Genomic DNA, 9,741 nt, shown 5'->3' on the forward strand with positions numbered 1-9,741 from the left:
GACTCACTCCCCTTCTCTCGATCTCTTTTCGTTTCTCTGTCGCGCCTCATCTCTCCATTCGTGTGTCTCCTCATCCCCCTCCTAAACCACCTCTTTCACCCTCTCTCGTTCTTCTCGTTACTCGGTTGTGTGGAGGAGCGTGTGCGCGGCTCGTTTTTTACTAGCGCGCGTTCAACGATTCGCGTTTTCGTTTCCGCGATGAACGATCCTTTGGCAACGGTCAACCGCGCTCGGACGGCCAGAGAATGGAGCGGCCTGTTTGCCGGCCAGGGTTCTGGCTTTCCACGAATGTCTTTATCTCGCGCAGCAACTCGACGCCGGCTCTCCTCTGTCCCTGGGAAAAGAAGGAAAATTTGATCGCGAGTCTTTTAACGCCGCGACCGGATAAAAATGCCCGATACCAAGATGCATTTTGTTTTCCGTTTGTATTCGCCTCTTCGCGCGTTATGTTTCCTGCCCTTTTTGTCTTCCCTTTGTCTTTTTTGTTGCTTGGGAAATTTTTTGTCACGATGTTTCGCATATATCGCTCGGTTAATTTTCCTGCTACGATAGCTACAGGTTTTCTTATTGTCGGTGTAAGTTGCCAGATTTCGAGATTATCTCTCGACGAAGAACGAAAGTCGACTTACTACTCACAACAAGAAGCCGAGATAACATTCGTATGAACTCAACCATGCGCCAAATAATGCAGTCATAAACCACCCCTTTCGGAGATACCATCGAGGGAACTCGAAAGGGTATTATGCCGAGGGACACCGGAAGGGAGACGCTTCTAACTTCATCAGACATTCTTTTCATGCCAGAGTGCCTCAATGCACAATCGATCTATTCATCCCCCATTAATTACCATTTTATTTATCCCATTAGATGGTAACGTAAACGTTTCACCATCCAGAACCTGTTACTCCTTCCCGAACGAACAAGATCATGAAATGTTTATACGATCGTTTCTACGCCCCGAAGATTATCTTCTCGAATAATTATAATCATGTTTCTTATCGATTGGTCGTGAAAATAATCGAGCGCGTGAAACGTTATAAGAGACATTTTACCATCAAAGAAATTGCTAGTCCTCTCTCAGGGAACAGAGAATACGATACAATGCCGATGATAATATCGAAACAAAATTCGCACGATGAAATTTTCCAATAGCCTTTGAAACCACGTTCTTATAAAATGACTCGACGTTCTCGCATTCTGCGCAGAAAATTCGCGTCTTGCCCGAGAAATACTCAAGACCGATACGAAACTTGTTCTAAAACGAAGCCAAACCTTTGCCAATTCAACCACTTGCAATCCGGTAAACCAATCAATCCGAGAACGATCTGAAGATCGTTGATTAATCCGGCGATCGATGATAGAAGTCGATGCCCGGCTCCGAGTCGAGCTCGATTTAACATTCGCGACGCGTTCCAGCGCAAGGTTGGAATTTTCCGAATCGAGAGGGTGGCAGGCGGCTGCTGGGATGGGACGAGATAGAGGTGGGCGGCAGAGAAAATCGAACGAGTAGGCGTCGGGATGACGATTCGCCGGAGCGTCGACGGAGCGCTCTTGCACCTTTCTCCCGGCGTTTTTTCACGTGCGGTTTCATTTAGCCGGGCGGCAATATCACGGAGACCCAGGTCGTAGTGTACTATCTTTTTCGCTCCTCTCGTACCGTCTCCAACTTCCTTTCTTCCCTTCTTTCTCTTTGTTCCAACTCTTTCTTTCCTTCGCGCGCGTAATCATCGCGAGCGCGCGCAAGACTCCCATTTCAGCGTTTCGCAAAGAAAGTCTGTCTCCCCGCGTCTCGCCCCTCTCCCCTGTCCTCCTTGTGCTTGCCTTTCGTTGCTCCCGCGCGCTCGGTTTGCCAGAAACGGCCCGAAACGCAAATCCCAACCCGCGGACCGTCTTCTTTTCGCCTTTGCACAACGCGCACACACGCGCGCGTGCCACGTTCAAAAGTTTTCTGAACGGTTCGCGGGATTAATGGGGAACGGACGCCATCGCTTGAGCCGCCACCGCCGCCGCCGCCGCAGCCGCCGCGCTACGCCGGACAAAGCGAGACGGCCACGAAACGCGCTTGGCCGAAATGGAAACGATACTTGGGGGAGTTGTCGCGCGGGTTATCGCCGTCGATGAATCGTCACTCCAGTACGAACGTGTCTGTTAGGGAATTCGTAACCAAAGCGACTTTTCCTCGTTGAAATTCTGAAATCCATCGGTCGATTTTTCGTGATACTGGTGAATTATCCTTGTTAATTCTGCCGTCTTCCGCGAATTTTTATGGATTTTTGCAGAGATCGTGAATTTCGAATTGCACGTGTCTTTTGATCGAATCGTACATGAGTAGCATACTCTTGCTGTATCGTATCAAGTATCGTTTTAAATGAATTATTATAACCCGATTCGCGTTAGGTTCAAAGATACAAGTCTTCTAAAAATAGTTGAAATTTTTGCACGAAGTACGATGTTCAGGGATACGTTTCATACTATACCAATCGACGTTTACGATAACACGAAATTGGATAAAGATCATAAGACGATCGTATAGTTGGTTACGCGGAAAGTTGCGTTAAAGTCGAGGCGACTGTTGAGAGTTTATGAACTGGTGGAAATTTCTCAAATTAGGAGATCAATTAACTTTAATGTTCCCCCGAGGCCTCTTAGAACTCCGCTAGTTTTTCATGCCGCATTACGTGCAGATCCGATCGATAAGGTATGTCAAGGGCCAAAGTCCTCTTCCGACACGTGATTAAACGTATTTCCATTAAACACGCAATTTAATCATCACAATCGTCCGATCTCGACTTGATTTCAATCGTCCGAAAAATTTCCACGTGAATCGTATGAAATTCGCGAATCCGTTTGGCAAAAATTTGTTGCACAGTTTGTACATGCCGGACACGCATTTTAACAGGGGTGTGCGTGTAAGCCTTAAGTCTCGAGGGTCGAAACTACGACTTTTCGTGGACTCGGATGGGCAAACGCTCGGTCCGACGAATTTTTCCGGCTTCCTTCCGATCCTGTTGAGGAACCGTCCGAAATACATCTGGAAAATGTACGCGGAAAAAGGCAACGGGAATGTGCAGGAACTTCACAGTCGTCGCGGTTTCCACGGAAGTTAGATCGATGGGAATAATTTTTCACGTGATATCGGTCCCTTTTATATATATAATATCGTTCCTTCCTATTATTATCTGAACGCACCTTATCTACCATTAAGAGCATTGTTATCGCATTCTATACAAATTTAATGAGAACTACGGAGCATGTTATGAATCGTTTTTCCTACGAATTTATTCAAATAATAATCTGGTATTGAATAGGGAACGCTAACGTACAGACACAAAGAGTTAAAAGGAAGTTTCGCGTTCGAATCAGATACGATTCGAAATACCGCGAGAACCTTCGGTTGCTTTTATTCGCCACGTTTTTATTGGTTTTGTGAAATGCACGCGTTCTATTATGGATACAGCGTAATGTTTCCCCTTCTCGTGAAACGAATATCGAAGATTGAGTTTTTCGAAAAACCAACGCCGTGATATGTATTCGTTTCTTCCGCTTTTTTTCTCTCCTATCCCCTTCCTCCCTTTTCTCTCCTTTTTTTTTCTTCTTTTTTTTTTGGTTTTCTTTATTTCGCTTGACCAGTGCTGCAAGAGCAGAGACTTTTCCCCGCACACAGGCAGGAAACTTTTTTAATTAATCGCGAGATGTATTCGCCACGAGATCGCGAATAATTGTTGTTCATTTATGATGCTGTAATAAGGAGAACAGGCGGGGGGAGGGGGTGCGTTTGCTGTTTTAAATGAAATCGGGTATCGGAACATTTTGATGGATCGACTCGCTTTCGCACAAAATGATATCCCCGTTCGTAAAATGTCCGGCAATTTTTGTTCCCTTTGTATTAATATTACATTTATGCAGCCATCGTAACGAGCCGCAGCCTTATTTTCGCGCACAGGTATTGTTTACGTAATTGTACCATCATAATCGCGCTCGTCCGTGAATTTTTCGTTAAATTCCCTTTTTTCATCGAACACGCGGTGAATGTTCCTTTATTAAAATAATCATAATGCACCGGCCGGCAAACAAGTCCATTTGCATTGTTCCCCCCGACGAAATAACGATGCCTCTTTTTCATCTGATCGCTCATTTATTCCATAATTTTTGCTCGGCTGGTAATCAAGCCGAATATAAAAGCTCGTGTTTGCGTGCTTTATAACGAATTATTCAGCTGTACGTCTAATCACCGATGTTGTAAGTGAGATTTATATAAACAACACCAACATTCTTGCGAGATATACCAACATTTCTAGTAAAATATAATTTTGCTAGGTTCGCTAATGGATGAATTAAATTTACAGACTGATGCGTCCGTAAAAAGATATCAAATGCTGTGCTTCGAATTAATAATTCGTCGTTAATTTCTACGCTTTGATCGAATTTAAATATGCAATCGGGAAAAATCGTGCAATATTAAAGAAATATGCGACACACGCGATTACTGCAAATCGACTTAAGCATGTGGTTGTTATTGAGCGATATACGTCTCGTTCTTTTCTTACGTTTCTTAGGTTTCTCAGGTATCGAGAATACCGTAATTACTCCAATTATTGGCAGACCACAGAAACACCTCGGGAAAAGAAGAAAGTTGGCACGGATGAGCAACCTTTAATTCTTGGCGTGCCGTCCCTACCAGAAAACCATACACCCGGGCTATTTACGAAAGTTACCTAATTTGACCGGCACGATTGTCCTTAGGGAATACGCTAGCCCTCGTCCATTAACACTACCCCCGGTGTTCGTCCCGGAAATTTAGATCGCATCCCCCGCGTCGACGGTCAAAACGTGAAAACGCCATTATTGACCACAACATTTCGTCACCCCTCTCGTTGTATCGTCCTCACAATTTTAATTTAGTCTGGCCGCCGAATTAAAAATTATCTCTTACGTTAGTTAGTCACCCTTCGCCCTGCGATGATGTGTTCGACGATGATTTCGTCAGATGATAACGTAATCACCGATGCTAGATTAGGGCTAATGAAGGGTGCATGTTTATGTCAGAAAGATTGCGATTTTTGACCATTCCTCCTGGAAATATACTTCGTTCTACACGATTCTCGTTCATAAGTCACGAGATAATATTAACGATTTAATCGATAAATCGGTACGTGTTATGAAAATCCTACGTTTTTTAACGTCGTGCTTGTGAAAGAGAATTAGCTTAATATTTTTCTATAAATCGTTTCTTTTGCGTATTGTCGCAGCTTTCGATTTGCATATCGAACGCAAACACGTTAAAAACATTGAAAATCGAGCGGTAGTGTCGATAGCCGTGCAACAGGCGTCTAAGAACATTTAATATTCAATACCGATATAGCTTCTATAATATTAACACCCTCAACTGTTCCCAAGACTTGAATTCCTCCTGCTTGTACGATAGATTAGAAATTCCCGAAGTTAGAATATCCTCTTATTTGAATAATTCCTAGGTAAACGAATCGATCGAGTGTCCGGCCGTTTAATTTTCCTCGAGTGAGCGGTCGTTTGGCCGGGACGACGAGAGGATCTCTCTCGCGTCGGTTCTTTCACGAGAGATCGAGCACGGGCCGGCGAGCCCCGAGCTAGTTCCTTTTTCCGGCGGATCTGGACGTCCGCTTCGATCGGTCTTCGCACGGAGATTAGCTCGGACGAAAGTAGCGCGGAACCAGTAGAGGGACACCAACACCGCTCCATCTCGAACAAGACAAAAGCAACGTCTCTTCTCCTCCTGCTCGCAAAAATGAGCCACCGGTCCCTTTTTAATTCGCGTTTACTGTGAACGGCGTCAAGTAATTAGTCGCTTACTCTCTCTCTCTCCGGATTTAATGTAAGGTATTAGAGCCGGCAGGCGAACCGTGGCTTTTCTTCTCGTTGCCTTGTTCCACGACCTTCGGTAGCTCCTCGTTTACCTCCGTCGCCATTATGTCCCTCCCCTATCCCATCCACCAGGTTTCAAGCTGTGTGACCGGCCGTTAATCGCTTGTTATCTAACCGCTGCTCTTGAAATCTTTTTCCTCTCTCCATCCCGCTCCTCCCCCCCAGCCCTCCCAGCAACCTGGCTGACGCTTTTCTTTTTTCTTCTTTACCTGTCAGCTGCGTGTATCCCTCGTTAAAGGTATTATGTCACGGTTGTTCGACTCTGATCGATCTCCGTCGAGCGCCGCCTTGCCTCCTTCTTCCGTCTCGTTCCGCCATTGTGTTGCACGCGCGGGGGTGTCGTGTGTTATGAGTGTTCGATCACGCGATTAAGTTTCCCACTGAAACAACAGCCATCCAACCGGAAGGAACAATCGCGATGTAACAACTCGAATCAACTCGTTCTCGCTTATAATACCTATGCAGCTATTTACGAAATTCATCTCTTTACGTATTCATAAGTGGAATATGATCTCCGATAAATTGAGAAACGAGCTTCATCAATTGCACCGAATTCCCAGCGCAATTAGCGTGCCTGCTAAAAACCAGCCTCTTCCGTATCCACGGGAGAGATCTCGCTAAACGCGGTCGTCGATCGATCCTCCCGATCGATCTTTCCAGGTGCACGTTGTCCAGAGTGAACGAGAGGGCGAGAGAGAAAGAGAACGATGATACGGTGGGCGCACGGTCTAATTACTCGGCAAAGCAGATTCGCGTTCCGGGGATAAAGGGCGGCTTCGGCACGATAATACAAATCGGCCGTGCAAAAACGCCTGGCAGAGGCCACGATCATTGTTGCGGCCCACGGTAAGAGTATAAATTTCACAGCAGGTCGGCGGGGCGACCGATTTCGGTGGCAGCCTCCGAAACAGACGAGGAAGAAGCATCGGTGGCCATTGAAGGACCATTGCGAAAAAGAATACCGATCCGTCTAACTGGTTGAAAGACGAAGGTAGAATGCGAGGAACAGAAGAGGAGGGACAGAGGACACGTTGCTAGAGGATGGTCGCAATATTCCAGGCGAAACTCACGCAGTTCGCGGATGACTGAGTAGTTCTGCCGGCAGTATAATGGGACCCCCCGTGGTAGCTTACCTGCATCATCGACTAATCACGCCGGATAATAGGGAACAATGGCGCCCCCGTGAAAAGTGAAGCATACTCACCACTTACCTCCCTGTTCAACCACCACCCCTCTCTATCTTCTATCTTCCGGCGTCTTTCGTATACCGGATGGCTGTCTCGTTCTATGTCTCTCGGCAAACGCTCGCCCTCTCAGATCGTTCCCGCGAGTCTCTTTCTCTTTTCGCCTACGTTCACGAACACCTATCTCCGTCTCCATGCGGAGAGTATATAATCCTCTTACGCACCGGGCACAAAGTAAAATACGGACAACACAAGGCGGTCCGCTCCGTCGCATCGTGTTCCGGCCTTGCCGGTTGCACGAAAGACTGTTTTTCGGAGAATGGCATGGTCGATTTCGGAAATCGACGCGCTAAATTTGTAAATCCGTGAGGCTCTTAACTTTTTAACCTTTTTCACGATACATTTATTATCTATATATATATATTACATTCTTCTGTCGAGAGAAAAATTGAAATAAATCGTTACGATTACAGATTATAACATGATTTAGAAGATTTTCGATCATTTGGTAATTCTTATACGGATGCACGATTTTTTTTATTGTCCTTTACAATCTGTTTTATGTGGAATTTCTAACATCGCAGAACAAAATGTTCTAGTAGCGAGGAATACGTTAGAAGATTGTAGACGATAACAAATAACGTGTCGAATAAACTATTTCATCGACAATTTTCTACGTAAAGCGTCGCTTTCACGAAACGCTGATACGATTAGAACGAATGTACCTCTCGATATAACCTCGTTACAGTAGGGTGAAACAGGAGTCGTTCCTCTGGTTCTTTCCGTTCGTTCCTCCGGAGGTTGGTCAACGGTTTCTCGTTACCTATGTAGGCGGAGGACCTCCGTGGAGTAGCAGACACGTGAACGACGACACACAAACGGTCGTTGGTTCGCTTTGTCGTGCTTTAGACGGAGTTGCTCGCGAGACGAGAACGTACGCGTTTGACCCTTTTTACCGGGGACCGCTTTCCTTCCGTGGCGCTCGCCTACGCCGCTGGCCGTGTAATCATTCTCTCCTACTTTCGAGAGGCAGGCCGCGCTTTCACGCGGACGCTCGAATCGCTTTTGTGCCCTTCCGGCTGGATCCGCGGGAGGACCGGCCCATTATGCCACGCAACGCGCGCGTTTTGTTAACTTGGGGATGAAAGGGTCGTTAAAGGAGCCCTCCGGACTCGTTAGTCGGCCGTGCCTTCGGTGATTCTTCCGCAGAAAAAGGTGCGAGATGAGATCCGAAACGATACTTGCTCCCTTTGTCGCGTAAATTACATGAAAAAATTTATTTATCGGGGAAAATTGCTCGTTAAAATGGTTTGCTCGGAATTTCTATCTCGGTCGCGTCTCCCTTGTGGGACGAAGATAAGGATGGCGTGGACAAAGGCAGCGGAAGAGCGAAGAAAAAGCGACAGCACGATATCGGTATCACGATGGAATCGCGCGGTCCACTCTTAATTTCCGTCGCCTGGCGCTTATTTAAGCCGGAGCGAAAGAGCGAGAGAGCCGGAAGACGACAGCGAGACATGGACAGAGACGGGAGGACGACGAGGGTTCCTGACTCGGAACGAGAAACTCACTCCCGCGCGGCCGGCTACGTGCTCTCGGGGTATTTGCACGCGCGAATACGCGGCTCTGATACACCGACGCGCATAATGCATGTGGTTATAGAGAGCGAGAAAGGAGGGCCGGAACGGTGAAGAAAAAGAGGGAGCTAACGGATAGAGGTAACTAGAGGGTGGCGGTGGAAGGGAGAGAAGCAGTAGATTAGGTGGGTACATCGCGCGACTGCGGCGAGGACGTTGGTATAGAATAGCAGATATAGGTGTACGAGAACTACCATCGTGTGGCACACCGGTTAGGAAGAGAGAGCGAGCGAGTAGTCGACGAGGCAAGCTAAAATGGGCGGTTGGAGAGGGGGATGACTGAGGAACGCGAGCCGAGGGGTGAGAAGGGTGACGAGCAGGGAAGGACAGAGGGAAGCACGGGGTAGTAGAGTGAACGGGGTGTCGAGGGGGGTAGGCTATAAAGGCTAATTGGTTAAAAGCTCACCGCTGGCTGCAGGCTTAAATCAAGATCTTGGAGTGTTATAATGGATAAGTAACACGGCGAGGCACGGCCACCAGCCAGCGGAGTTGTGTGTTATCCCCACCCCTTGGTTGGCTCTGGCAGAGTAGGTAGGTTCGGTGAGGCAGCGCTACCACCCCCATTCCGCGATCCGCAGGATCGTCGAGGGCGAGTATCTTTCGAGTTAAGGACGACGCGGCTCACGCGATTGGCCCGCACCTACGGCTACCCCCGTGCCGGATACACTCTGCCACGAGTCATCGATCGCGCCTCCACCCTATGAGAAATCGCGACATCCATCCCCCACGGTAAGCCATTTGCTCCGCCCCGCCCCCTGCCCCTCCAACAACGACACCCCTTCTGGCAACTTGCAGCTTAGCCATCCTCTCTGCTCCCCTCCAACGCGTTCGCCACCCTTCTATCTTCGTTCGTGTTTCATCCCTCTCGTTTCAACCATCCCTTCGGCCCGTTCGTCTGTCCTTCGGTAGTCGTCTATCTATCCGACGCGCAACACTACCACCCCGTGAGTCTCGGAGCGTGACTCCACGTTCTATCCTTCTTCACCCTCCTCCGTCTCCATCTTCTCCTCCTCTTTCTC

General features: G+C 47.6%; 1 protein-coding gene across 1 annotated transcript in view; it reads right to left on the minus strand.

Annotated features, from left to right (window-relative positions):
* Nucleotides 1-9,741, minus strand: part of Osi6 (DUF1676 domain-containing protein Osi6) — a 133,427-nt gene that overhangs the window by 101,392 nt on the left and 22,294 nt on the right. The gene's annotated exons all lie outside the window — the stretch shown is intronic.

Source organism: Bombus fervidus, chromosome 9, assembly GCF_041682495.2.
Source record: "Bombus fervidus isolate BK054 chromosome 9, iyBomFerv1, whole genome shotgun sequence".
Taxonomy (NCBI): domain Eukaryota; kingdom Metazoa; phylum Arthropoda; class Insecta; order Hymenoptera; family Apidae; genus Bombus; species Bombus fervidus.